Source organism: Labeo rohita, chromosome 9, assembly GCF_022985175.1.
Source record: "Labeo rohita strain BAU-BD-2019 chromosome 9, IGBB_LRoh.1.0, whole genome shotgun sequence".
NCBI lineage: Eukaryota > Metazoa > Chordata > Actinopteri > Cypriniformes > Cyprinidae > Labeo > Labeo rohita.
The window spans coordinates 1,677,285-1,692,263 of record NC_066877.1 but is presented as its reverse complement, the minus strand read 5'-3'; the positions used below and the strand labels follow the sequence as shown (position 1 = coordinate 1,692,263).

Genomic DNA, 14,979 nt, shown 5'->3' with positions numbered 1-14,979 from the left:
CAGGGCAGTACTCCCAGAGAGTGTTTACTTTATGTTTCCTGTGGGCGCTTTGTGTCCCTCGAAGTGCAGCCGATGCATCAGGAGCCTCCTCTTACTGGAACACATTTGCAGATAAGACCCTCCACACGCCTAAGCTTTACAATAAACACCCAAATCATGTAAACTACAAGCTTTCAAAGGAGAAATACATTAGGTGAAATCACATTTTTCGAGAGTGCATTTTACAGATTCTTTATTACTCTGCATTTTGTTTGAATACCAATATTTCTTTAAATCCTCCAGGTGGCGCAACTATTTCCTCAGTTAAACTCCGTATAACTGTACATCATCAGTGGGTTTGTGAATGTCTCCACTTTGTGCTTGTGGATGTAAGTGCAGTCTCATAATTTTTGTCAAATATCCATGCTCCATCACACCAAAAGAGATCTGTTTGATCAATTTATCGACTGATATATTAAAACCTTCATTCAGAGTCTTATTTTCCATGACACACAAGCACTTCTGTTTTTTGCACTAATCTTTTTGTCCCGTCATTAGTCAAATGTTGACAGAAAGGACCGTGTCATTGGTGCTGTTAAAGAGCCCTCTTGCAGGAGACTTCAGCAGGTGTTTTCTGTATTCAGAGCCTAAGTCAAAATCCATATTCAGTCCCAAAAACACAGAGACATACACAAGATAGCCATTCCACATGTTGCAGGCGATCTATAGCTTGGCACTCACTCTCCTGCCGCACATCAGATCCAAGAACATATATTTCTCACAGTAATATTTCTTTCAAAGTCTCTCATTATTGAGCCAAAGGCAGCAGGACTTGGTTTATGCTTTGTTGAAAGTCTGGTACCCAATCAGTGTCATTGTGCAAAGCCAGATGTTGGGTATGTGCAGTGGGCAGCTGGGGGGGTTGTTAAATACCTGCCATGCATCAGTCTTTATGAGCTGTTTGTACTTGCACTGAAAATGTACCCTGCGCATTTGGTTATGTGTTTATCAGTCTTGCTTTCACTTTCAGTCTTAATATGTCGACATACTGCTGACAGATTAAATGAATTTTCTTTTAGGTCTAATAACACCTGAAAAAGTGGTACTGTATGTGCAAACTACAACACTTACCTCAACATTACCAAAAACATTTGAAAGGTGTCTCACCAAGGCTTTATTTTTATTATTATTATTATTATTATTATTATTATTATTATTTAAAACAAATTACAGTATAAACTGTAATATTGTGAAATTTTATTACAATTAAAAATACCTGTTTGGCTAGATTTTAAAATGTAATTTATTCATGTGATACAAATACTGAATTTTCAGCATCATTACTCCAGTTTTCAGTGTCACAGGATCCTTCAGATATATATATATATATATATATATATATATATTGAGATATATTTTTTTTTTGGAAATCCTTATAGCAAGTTCAAAAGAACGTCATTTATTTTAAAAGTCTTTACTGTCACTTTTGATCAATTAATTGCATCTAAGCTAAATAAAATGATTTTTTCTAAAATAATAACAAATCTTACCTATTGACTCCAAACTTTTAAATATATAGTGTTTTAGACATTATTAGATGCATAATACTAATAATTACTATGCTATAAATCTATAATAAATACTGTTTTATGCTATGCACACATACTGTTTCTAAAAGAAGCCTACAGTAAAAATATTACATAACCAATGAAATACATGTACTATATTCACATTCCTCTAGCTTTAAAAGAAAACAGAAAAGCTTTAAGGCACACATCACATTTTTAGTGTGTGCCGTGTTCAGTCCTCCCCCTTCAACTCCTAAAACCCTGCGACCAATGAGGAACTCTCAGTCTGTGATGTTAGGATCCATGCCAGCAAGTTCGGTGCCGACAGGGAAAACACGTTGAGAGCAGATCAGAGTCAGGACAAGCGAGTCTGGACGCGCTCTCGCCGCTGTGTCCTGCTGAACTCTTGTGAATGACAGACGTGCAGCAGACGGACACTAATCTCTCCAGAGTTCAACACGGCTGTCTGGGTGAGTTTGCTCTGACTCTTCATGTCATCAGGTTAATATGGGATGACGTTTAAGCAGTTCTAGTTAACCTGTAAGTAATATACATCTAATGCAGTTTTTGAATGAAGAGTGGGACATTTCTCTGAGAAAAACTGGAGTTAAAACTTCTTTATTGTTATTCTCTATTATGCAAACTCTAATGTGTATGCAAACTTGTAATGCTGCAGACCTCTTGTAATATTTAAAATGCTATTACTACCATATGTGTTTTGTTACATTATGTTTTAAAAGAACTGTATAGTTTAACTGTGTCGCCAAAAGTGACACCAAAAGTCACTTAAGTCAAATGTCAATGCAAAATTGACGTTACTAAAGTGTGTTTTACAAGAAAATACTTCCAGTCTTTCTACTGCAGATTTCCACTTGCACTAATTAACTGTTACTTGCAGTGTCTCTGTAAATATTTGTGAAATTCACTAGCATTTTCAGAGAAAAAAAAGAAAAAAGAAATGTTTCAAAGTATATCCTCCACCATTTTTTCGGTATAGTCTAGGACAAGCTGATTGAAAGGCATTAAGCAAAAATTCTAAAGAAAAGTGTTGAGATAGATATTGTGTCTTAACAGCATTGACACTTACTTTGTTATTTGGTATCTAATACCTTTTTAGCTGTGCAAAAAGTTCCCACATAGATTTTGAGGACACAGCAAATTATGTTTATTTTGATGAAGACATGAAATCTGAGGATGTCCATACATACAGTATACAGTAAGAGGTGTATCATGTGGGTACATTTCCAGTTATTCCACATTCTCTCATGTATAATTACTGCTAATCAACATAAATGTGACATTTATTCCGGATGTCGGATGCCTTTGATCCAAACGCTGTGGTTAAATTCCCAGAACAGGAAAAGTGTCCCAGTGAATGCATGATATACAACAATGCCCATGAGGATGAATGAAGCTTTGGTTTCATAAACTTAATGAATAGACTTTTGCCCTTTATTAAGTTTATTATATATGAAGGGCGAGGTGTATTAGAGGGCGTTACTTTCTATAAAACCCCTTCCTGCTGTCTTTTTGTCCTGAGCTATGACTGGTATGATCGTTTTTTAACAGGTTCCCCTCCCCTCTCTCTTTCTCTCTCTCCACCCTTCAGATGTGTAAGATTCAGTGCTTTAAATGGTCATCTGCAGGTTAGGTGCTCTTCTTTACTGGCTATATTGTGTTTCAGAGCTGGTGTGAGGACAGAGGACAGTGACAGGCTCTTTTATATCTTATCTGTGTTTGTTCAGAATCCTGTGAGTGAGTCAATGAACACAATTGTTTCCCCTTGTTATGTGTAGACACATCTATACAAAGTGTTTGTGCAGCTGGCTGAAATTACACTTAACAAGACGCCTTGCCACCAGTGTGTGTTTTCTGACAGGACAGAGCATTTTTGGGGCTTGATTACATTGTTTTACCTGAGGCAGAACCACACACCATACAGGGTATATCCCTCGTACTGTCAACTGTATGTTAAAGTACAGTCATACTACAACTTTTTTTTTTTTTTACAAAACACAGCATAAACAACAACCATCTGGTCTTCACCAGCTTCTATAATTATGCAACTTTATGTCTTGGATAACACATAACAGGTTTTGCTGTTATTATTTATCCAAAAGCAAAGAAAAATGCTGAAACCAGGACTGAGCCTCATTCTGCTCACTAGTTTTTTTGTCGTGAATCAGAACAACACGAATTCAGATACATCAACAAGGGAGGCAGTTGTTGTTGTCATCAATCTGAGGAGAATTATAAGGCCATTTCCAAACAATTGGAAACCAATTATTCTTTAGTTTCTGCATTCTACAGGGTGATTTACAGAGAACACTGATGAAAATGGAAAATTCCCGTCAAAAGCAGAAGTCTTCGAAAACTCATGCCTTGGTGTGTGTGTGTGTGCGTTTAAAAAATTGAGGATGAAATTGATCAAATATGACATATGACATTTTAAACGTTACAAAAGACTAAACCAAAAGAAGAAAAAAAAATTGAAATGTATCGTGGTTTCCCAAAAACCTGCACAGCACAACTGCTTTCATTAATGAAAATACTAAGAAATGTTTCTTGAGCATCAAATCAGCATATTAGAATTATTTCTGAAGGATAATGTGACACTGAACACCGGAGTAATGATGCTGAAAATTCAGCTTTGCATTGCAGGAATAAATTATATGTTAAAATATATTAAAATACAAAACAGTTAATGTATATTGTAAAACATATTTCACAATATAACTGTTTTTACTGCATTTTTAATCAAATAAATGCAGCCTTTATGAGCATAAGAGGCTTTCAAACACATTAAAAACTCAATGTATGTGAAAATAAGAATTAAAAAAATTGGTAACACTTTATTTTAAGGGTCCAAAATAATGCATAGTTAAGCATTAATTAACGGTTAATTTGTTCACAGTTAAGCATTAGTTCAGCACAAACACACTAGTAATTAATGATTAATTTAACATTTTAAGGTTCCAAATGATGTATTAGTTAAGTATTAATAAACTAGTAATTCACGATTAACTTGTTTACAATTATGCATCAGATAAGCATGAACACATACATAAATAATGATTAACTGAACATATAGTAAGGGCATAATAGCCATTATTTACAAAGTATTAAACATTTAAAGACACATAAATAAGCAAAAATAAATAACAAAAATAAGCTAGTAATTAATAAATAACTGAATGTACAGTAAATACATGTTAGCCATTATTTACAACTTAATAAGCCATTATTATTATTATTATTATTATTATTATTATTATTATTATTATGGAGTGATCTAAATATATTTCTGTGATTTACCATCTATTAAGTTAACCAAATAATAAGCTAGTAATTATGTTTATTTACTGCTGGTTTGCAATTATAAATGGCTAAAATAGTGTAATAAAAACTATTTTATGTATCAGGTTCTACAGTTCTGTTAAAGTTATATCCACATTAATTATGGCACTTATTAAGTGATTTTCAAGCTTATTTACCAGAATAAGCCAATAATTAAGGCTAAACTGCCATTAATACAGTACTAATAAAGCCAATTTGACCCCCTATTCTAAAGTGAAAGTTATATCCACATTAATTATGGCACTTATTAAGTGATATTCAAGTTTATTTACCAGAATAAGCCAATAATTAAGGCTAAACTGCCATTAATACAGTACTAATAAAGCCAATTTGACCCCCTATTCTAAAGTGAAAGTTATATCCACATTAATTATGGCACTTATTAAGTGATTTTCAAGTTTATTTACCAGAATAATCCATTAATTCAGCCTGGTCTCACTGTTTATACGTAGGTATTTATACGTAACGTTAACGTTTAGGGACATAACGTACATTTTTGAACTTTGTATTGATGCTAAAACATACAATTTAGACGTATTTCAACGTTTAAAACGTACAGATAGCTACGTATTTTTTTTGTTAAAAAACGTAAAATATTTACGTATCTTTTATTTCATTAACATAAAACGTAACTGACCAAAACATGCAGGGAAATTGCCATTTATTAAGAATTTTGAATAAAAATATTTTTTATAGTCGCTAATCCCACTACTACCCCTAAACCTAATGTTAACCATAACTCTCTCTGTACAGTTATAAAGAAAACAAAACATGACAGTGCAATCACAATCATTGATTTATTACAAAAATATCAACAGCCGTACCAAAAAGTAATCCAAATGACGATGCATTTGGAGTCGCAGTCCTCTCTGGCAGAATGCAGTAGGTTTGTTTGAGGTGCTGGGCAGATTTTAAAATGATAATCGCTGAAAATAATATCCAGATTATTGTCTTGATCCACTCCGTGAATGCGCCCGCGCATCATTCAAACACCAGAAACACGTCATGTCGTAATCTGTGACGAAGGCAGGCGGGAGCCAATGAGCGTTGTTTTTTCCTGTCGTAAAACCTGTAGTCTCTAATGCGGCAATATTTGAATTTAGAAAATGCACTTCAGCGCGGGTTATAGCTGTTGCTGCTGGATTCGCTGTTCGGGATGGAGATGAAGATCGCCGGATAAAAGCTTGAATTTGGGTCTGTTCCTCGCAATCGTATGGATTCTGAAGATCTGGATTACAGCGCAGAAATAAAATCTTTTCATTTTGTAATTATGATGCGTGTTCAGTATATTTTATGGTTCTATTGTTAGTCGCAGCATGGTGTTGTCAAAACGAACGTATTGTACGTTAAAATTCTAACAATACGTATCGATTTGTACGTATAGATGCTGTAAATACTGCATTAAAAAAAAACGTATTGTACGTTTTAGTGCCTGGAAAAACGTAAGTTGATGTACGTTTTGTAGAACCACATTTTACATAAAATACATACGAATTATCATGAGATCACGTATCATATCACGTAATTAATCACTTATTGCACTTATTATTATTATGGCACATTAATTATGGCACCATTAATTAATGGCAGTTCAGCCTTAATTATTGGCTCATTCTGGTCAATAAACTTAAATATCACTTAAGTGCCATAATTAATGTGGATATAAATTTCACTTTAGAATAGGGGGTCAAATTGGCTTTATTAGTACTGTATAAATGGCAGTTTAGTCTTAATTATTGGCTTATTCTGGTAAATAAACTTGAATATCACTTAATATTTGCCATAATTAATGTGGATATAACTTTCACTTTAGAATAGGGGGTCAAATTGGCTTTATTAGTACCGTATTAATGGCAGTTTAGCCTTAATTATTGGCTTATTCTGGTAAATGAACTTGAATATCACTTAATAAGTGCCATAATTATTGTGGATATAACTTTAACATTAGAACTGTAGAACCTGATGCATCAAATAGTCTTTATTACACTATTTTAGCCATTTATAATTGCAAACCAGCAGTAATTAAACATAATTACTAGTTTATTATTTGGTTAACTTAATAGATGGTAAATCACAGAAATATATTTACATCACTACAAAAAATATAAAAATAATAATAGCTTATTAAGTTGAAAATAATGGCTAACATGTATTTACTGTACATTCAGTTATTTATTAATTACTAGCTTATTTTTGTTATTTATTTTTGCTTACTTATGTGTTTTTAAACGTTTAATAATTTGTAAATAATGGCTAATATGCCCTTACTATGCGTTGAGTTAATCATTATTTATGTATGTGTTCATGCTTATCTGATGCATAATTGTGAACAAGTTAATTATGAATTACTAGTTTATTAATACTTAACTAATACATCATTTGGGAACCTTAAAATGTTAAATTAATCATTAATTGCTAGTGTGTTTGTGCTTAACTAATGCTTAACTGTGAACAAATTAACCGTTAATTAATGCTTAACTAATGCATTATTCTGGACCCTTAAAATAAAGTGTTACCAAAAAATTAATTTAATGTTGAAAAACATTTTAAAAATCTGACCAACCCTGCATGTTAGGTGTTAAAGTACAATCCAGAAAAGATTGTATGGATGGAATGGGTATCTAGGATAAAGCCTGTTCTCTGGCAGCCCTGGTTTGTGTTTTTAAAGTTACATTTTAACAATCTACAATATTTGAAGAGTTAATTTTGCAAAAAAAAAAAAAAAATCATGTTTTTTCATTGTGCATTCCAGTTAATCTCAATCAAACTGCAGTTGTGTTATTTTGATTTAAATAAAAAAAATGCAGCTAACTAACACAATAAAACACACAAAAACACAATAACATAATAAAAAACATGATTTTTAAAAATAATAAAACCAGAACTATCTGTTTTGGCAAATGAACTCTTCATGTCATGAGAACAGACTTAATTCAAGTCAAGTCAAGTCACCTTTATTTATATACCGCCTTTAACAATACAGAATTGTGACAAAGTGGCTGTACAGTATTAAATAGGAAACAGTACATCAATAATGCAGAAGGGCAACAATAAACACTCAATTTTCAGGTAAAGGCAGTTAAACAAATACAATAAAATTAAATACAATATCATGTGAAGAAAAAGTGTCCCCAACTAAGCAAGGCAGAGGCGACAGCAGCAAGGAACCAAAACTCCATCGGTGACAAATGGAGAAAAAAACCTTGGGAGAAACAAGGCTCAGTCGGGGGGCCAGTTCTCCTCTGGCCAAACACAGAGGACTCACCAGGTCCCGTGGTCCAGTGCCGACAGCCGTCTAGGTGACGAGGTCTTCACTGGGGATCCGTCTCTGGGGCTCATCTAGTCGATGTGGTCTCCGCTGACATTCAGGGCCGTAGAGGTCGTCTCTAGGTGCTGATCCACCGTCTGGGCTGGGTACGGACTGGATCCGGGGGACTGCAGTGACCATCTGATCTGGATACGGACTGGATCTGGTGGTTAAGGTGACCTCGGAATAAGAAAGAAACAGACTAATATTAGCGTAGATGCCATTCTTCTGACGATGCACCGAGTACATCGGGTGTTATGGGAAGTGTTCCCGGTTCCGGATGACCTAATAAATGCAGCCTAACAATCCTTTAACGGATTTGAATTATAGGAATATGTTGATGTGTTATGTGTAAGCAAGGTTAAAAAGATGGGTCTTTAATCTAGATTTAAACTGACAGAGTGTGTCTGCGTCCCGAAGAGTGTTGGAAGATGGAAAAATGCAGTTTTGCAAATACTAGAGATGTGGTTTTCAAAGGAAAGATTGCCATCAAATAGCACACCTAGGTTCCTAACTGATGACAAAGAATTAACAGAACAGCCATCAAGTATTAGACAGTGTTTTAGGTTATTACAACCTTAAGTAGTCATTATTCTTATAATGTTTCTCTACAAACACTTGAAGCCTTGTGTCATACACTTTGCTGCATGGAGTGGTGATGATTTTGCCTTGTTTTGCTGCCAAAGGACCTGAAGACCTTGCTGTCATTGAGTCATCCATGAACTCTTCTTTATACTAAAGTACCCAATAGACAAATATGATGTCATCTGTCTGTTGGCCAAAACTGATGATCCCAAGGACACCAGACAATTCGACAATTGTGGGAGACTGAATAACCATTGGAAGATAAAACATTAATTGGTTCATTGAAACATTGAAAACATGATGTCTCCTGTCTTGTTTGTCATTCAAAGCTGGGATATTAGAGAGTAACACACTGATTTAAGATTTTATGCACTTTTCCATGCTTTGAGGATTGATTTGGACTTAATTTATTGACATTTGTTTTAGAGGAATGTCATACAGATCTGTAATCATGCTTGTAGTTCTAATCAAAATTACATTTTATGAACCAAGAGACATCTGAGTATCTGTATGTGGCATCCAGGATCAATGTGTTACAGAGTGCAGTGAGAGTGTGAGATGTGTGCTCTCTCATTCTTTCCCAGTGATCTCACTCAGTTCAGGTCTTTAACCTGTGGTGTGGATGAGCAGACACCTATGTGTGAATGGTTTGCCTTATATGAGCACAGTTCTGGGAGGTAAATGACCAGATGGTCAAGGAAAATCTCACTGAAAATTCATTTAGAATAGATCTGACAAGCTTTAGGGGAAACTGACCAGCCTGGTGTGCATGTCAGAGACCAGACCATGTTTTACAAAAAAAAACTCTTAGAAAAATGCTTATATTTAGAAAACGCTTATATTGTATTGAATCTGCACTGGTAGTGTACTTCAAATCTTAAAAGTATTTAATAAGCACTTATTTCCAATGTGCTGACTAAGCACATATAAAGTACTTAATTATAAATTTAAGTTAACATATTTTAAATGTACTAAATTGCAGCTTAATCATGAAATATATAAATGCAAACAACTGAGATATATTACACAAGTTTCAATAGAAATAAGCAATAAAGTGCATAGTAATAGAAATAAGAAATAAAGTACATTTAAGAAGTACAGTTTAAATCTGAGGTTGATTTGAGGTTGCATTAAATCTATCTATCTATCTATCTATATATATATATATATATATATATATAATTTAAACTGTCACACTTTATTTTAAGGTCCACTTCTCGCTATTAAAAAACTATTAACTATGGTTTTTGCCTCAATAAACTCCTAATTTGCTGCTTATTAATAGTTAGTAAGGTAGTTGTTAAATTCAGGTATTGGGTAGGATTAGGGATGTATTAATACACAGCCAATATGTTAATAATAGGCATGCTTATGAGTAACTAGTTCATAGTGAAAACTGTTCCTTATACTAAAGTGTTACCATTTAAACAATACATTTTCATTTTACTGCGGCTGACATGCACTGATTGACATGCAACAATTTGGTGCACTGAAGTATTTTCTTTTAAAGTGTTTTTTTAATATAAGGACTCTTTTTAAAGTATGCTAAAGTGTACCTCTTCTGACAAGCACATTTCTCCTTGATTGGCCATTGATTAGCCGTATATTTTGAGAAATAATTTCAACATATAGTAGATGCTCTACCAGTGACAACTGGTTTGGGAGGGCTTTTAAAAGTGTCAAATAGACACTTTTTCCCCTGTCAGTTGCCTTTAAAATGTTTTAGGATGTGCATGTTCTTGTGGCGCCATCAGCCAATCACTGTTGTCATGACGTTATTTTTCTGTGGCTCAAGCCACATGGTATTTGCATTACATTATTGGATGCAACTATAGTCCAGATTAAACATTCGCAACCAGGTGAAGAGTGAATTTAGTAAATATATCACCATAATAGTTACTATATTATTCAATTTTTCTGATCCCCGGATCATGGTGTTTTGTGAAACCCTATCCTGTCCTGAAAGTCCTGGCCTCACAGGCTGCAGATAATATCATTAATGTGTGTTTGTTGAATCAGGTCATTATTGACTGGGAGCCATTTTAAACAGCATCAGCTCAGCACACACACATGGAGAGTCAGTGGAATATGTACTGTGCAGTGGTAAACCGATAAAGCTTTGGCTCTGTTCATGTTATCAGTGCCTCAACAGACACCCAGAAACAAAAACACACGCCTGACTGCAGCTGTGCTGATAATACACCATTATTTCTAAAGAATGGCATGTTTACAGTCACATACAAATATACCTTACCATATATGGCCGTATAATTAACCAGCAGGTTGTTTGCATGGTTAGAAATTAACATTTTGTAGATGCACCAGCCATAGTAGCTTCAAGACTTTTGAGGTGAGTACGTACCAACTAGTTAATAGGCAGTTGTTCTCGGTTGATGAGTGACCAGATAGGCTCATGAACAGCAGCTAAATACTGTAAATAATAAAAAGCACCTTAACATGTAATCTAAAAAGAAAAATTAAAACACTAGGCATCATACACTTGCCAACTTTGTCTATTTTGACAGAGAAAAAGTGAGAATCATACACTAAACGACCGATGATCACACAGTACCAGACTTTTCAAAACAAGAAACTTTGGAGGGGAATTCTATGTTAATCATATATGATCATGTACAGTGGGGGAAAAAATTATTAATTTATGCCCTGCTGATTTTGTATGTTTGCCCACTTACAAAAAAATGATCAGTCTATAATTTTAATGGTAGGTTTATTTTAACAGTGAGAGACAGAATAACAACAACAACAAAATCCAGAAAAACACATTTAAAATAAGTTAGAAACTGATTTACATTTTAATGAGTAAAATAAGTATTTGATTCCCTATCGGTCAGCAAGATTTCTGGCTACCAGGTGTCTTTTATGCAGGTAATGAGCTGTGATCAGGAGCACTCTCTTAAAGGAGACCTGTCCACAGAAGCTAATAATCAATCAGATTCCAAACTCTCCATCATGGCCAAGACCAAAGAGCTGTCCAAGGATGTCAGGGACAAGATTGTAGACCTACACAAGGCTGGAATGGGCTACAAGACCATCACCAAGCAGCTTGGTGAGAAAATGACAACACTTGGTGCGATTATTCGCAAATGGAAGAAACACAAAATAACTCTCAATCTACTTCCGCCTGGGGTTCCATGCAAGATCTCACCTCGTGGAGTTTCAATAATCATGAGAACGGTAAGGAATCAGCCCAGAACTACACGGGAGGATCTTGTCAATGATCTCATAGCAGCTGGGACCATAGTCACCAAGAAAGCAATTGGTAACACACTACGCCATGAGCAGCACCAGCAAGGTCCCCCTGCTCAAGAAAGCACATGTACAGGACCATCTAAATTTTGCCAGTGAACATCTGAATGATTCAGAGGATAACTGGATGAAAGTGTTGTGGTCATATGAGACCAAAATCGAGCTCTTTGGAGGAGGAGGAATGCTGGCTATGACCCCAAGAACATCATCCCCACGTCAAACATGGAGGTGGAAACATTAGGCTTTGGGGGTGTTTTTCTAGTAAGGGGACAGGACAACTGCACCGCATCAAAGGGACGATGGACAGGGTCATGTACTGTCAAATCTTGGGTGAGAACCTCCTTTCCTCATTCCAGCATGACAATGACCCAAAATACATGGTCAAGGCAACAAAGGAGTGGCTCAAGAAGAAGCACATTAAGGTCCTGTAGTGGCCTAGCCAGTCTCCAAACCTTAAGTCCATAGAAAATTTGTGGAGGGGACTGAAGGTTTGAGTTGCCAAACATCAGCCGCGAAACCTGCAATAAACGTCTGACCTCTGTGATTGCCAAAAAGGGTTTTGCTACCAAGTACTAAGTCATGTTTTGCGAAGGGGTCAAATATTATTTCACTCAGTAAAATGCAATGAATTTTTTGAAATGCGTTTTTCTGAATTTTTTGTTGTTATTCTGCCTACCACTGTTAAAATAAACCTACCATTAAAATTATAGACTGAACATTTCTTTGTCAGTGGACAAACATACAAAATCAGCAGGGGATCAAATACATTTTTCCCCCACTATAGTTAAGACTTAATGTAATTCTAATTTGTACTAAAGCCTAATTTGGCTTTAATTTGGGCTGAGAACAAGACTTTTATTTGGGAATGCAAGGAGGCCTGTAACAGGTGGAGAAAGCTATCCATTAGCATCTTTCATCATAGCTTGTCCGATGCATGACTCGGTGAAAGTGCTGGATTTGAAATCTGACATATTTGTTCATGGAACCACAGAAGTTTTTGAGCCAATCGCTGGGGCCCTAAATGCCATGAAAGTGGAGATTGGCTGATGCCACCATTATAAATGATATCAAAAGCAGCAGGCCTTTAGGGCAGTGGTACGACATCCAATCAATTGTTTTAGTTGTCCAAAAAAAGTTTTCCAATGATCTTGGTCATTGTCCAGAAATGTTTTTGCATAGTTGTTTTTGAGTGATGGCTCCTTCAGTTCTGCTTGTCCATTCAGGTGGCATTCATAGCGCTCAGTTTTGTTGACTGGTGCAGCTGATGCTTTTTAGTACTTTGCAAGTCTCTGTCTTGTTAGTGCAGAAAGTGCTTGTATAGATTGTTGTAACTCATACTTCCTGATTATTGAACCAGTAATTCCCACTGGGAAATTCAGACATGTGGAGGTTGTTTGCACTCTTTTCCTAATTTCCTCTTTATCGCTAATTTCATTTGGTGCTGCCAGAAAAACACTAAATTTAATGATCTCCTTACAGTTGGGTTTTAAGATCTGTTATTCAAAAGTAGAAGCTAATTGTGAGGGAAAATCGAGTCTTGTTAGGACAGCTGTTTTCTGTCTGTCCAAACGCAGGGACTAACAATGAGAATATTTAGTTTGTTTTGGAAACAGTGATTTTTGCTATTCTGTCGTTGTGTTATGCCACCCATTTAGGGCAGGGGTGGCTCACATCGGTTCTGCAGAGCCAAAGTCCTAGAGAATTTTGCTCCGATCTTGATAAAAACTCACCTGTCTGTAGCATTCAATATCCCTTAGACCTTGATTAGCTTGTTGTTCAGGTGTGTTTAACTTGGGTTAGAGTGAAACTCTGTGGGGCTGTGGCTCTACAGGACCAAAGCTGGTCATTCCTATGGCTGAGATGCAGGGATAGACTCCAGCATCCACGTGTGACCCTACATAGAACGAGCAATGGGACATGGATATATGATGATGCTTCTGGCACAGAAATTACACATTGCATATGTGTCATGCATCAACTGAGAAAACTTGTTGTGTAAAAGTTAATGCATATCAGTTTAAAAGTGACTACCTAACATAGGACTGTCCAATCTTGCTCATGGAGGGCCACCATTCTGCAGAATTTGCCTCTAATTCAAATTAATCCTACCTGGTCTCATGGCAAAAACATACCTGGGGCAATGTAATAAGTGTAATATTTTCACACAATTACTTGAAGAATATAATGTTATGACTTCAAAACAATTTTAATATGCTGAGAGATTTGCAAACTGATGCTTTTAAATATTTGCATCACATATCCAGCTTCATATCTATGCGTTTTCATAAACAATAGGTATGTTCGGTAGCTCACACAATGCGGAGATGTATTTAAAAGGTGAAGAGCTCCGGTACGAATCCCGTGTAACTACTGTTAAACAAAACAGTTCAAATCTGCACACAAGAAAGATTCAAATGGCACGCTTGCGTCAATAAATGTGTAGGGCATATTTCCAACACGATAAAGCATTAACTTTTGGCGACAGTCCCCGGATATTTGAACTTTGAACCACGGCAATACATACCTGAAGCAATGTAATAAAAACACAGCAATACATACCTATCAACGTAATAAAAACGTGCACTCAGTGGACGTTCCTCTTTGAAACTGCCGCAAAACGTGCAGTAGGGTACGTAAAAATGGTGTTGCAGAAAAGTAACCAAAGGTACGTATTTTTATGAGACTGGGTTGAATTAAACACACATGAACCAGTTAATCAAAGTCTTTTTGGATTACTAGAAACTTCCAGGTAAATGTGTTGGCTGGGTTGTAACTAAACTCTAATGGACATCAGCCCTCCAGGAGCAGGATCTTCCACCTTCAATACCATGACTGAGGTGAAACCTTTGAGCAAGGCAACAAACCCCCCAACTGCTCCCTGGGCGCCGCATGCAGCAAAAAAATTCACTTACTGCA

General features: G+C 35.7%; 1 protein-coding gene across 2 annotated transcripts in view; it reads left to right on the top strand.

Moving 5' to 3' along the window:
* The first annotated feature begins 1,852 nt into the window (after window positions 1–1,852).
* The window catches only part of mylka (myosin, light chain kinase a), a 79,807-nt gene continuing 66,680 nt past the window's right edge, over window positions 1,853–14,979 (top strand). For both annotated transcript variants that reach the window (XM_051119251.1, XM_051119250.1), the window contains exon 1: window positions 1,853–2,017. The gene's annotated coding sequence lies outside the window, so the exon portion shown is untranslated. The remainder of the gene's footprint in view (window positions 2,018–14,979) is intronic.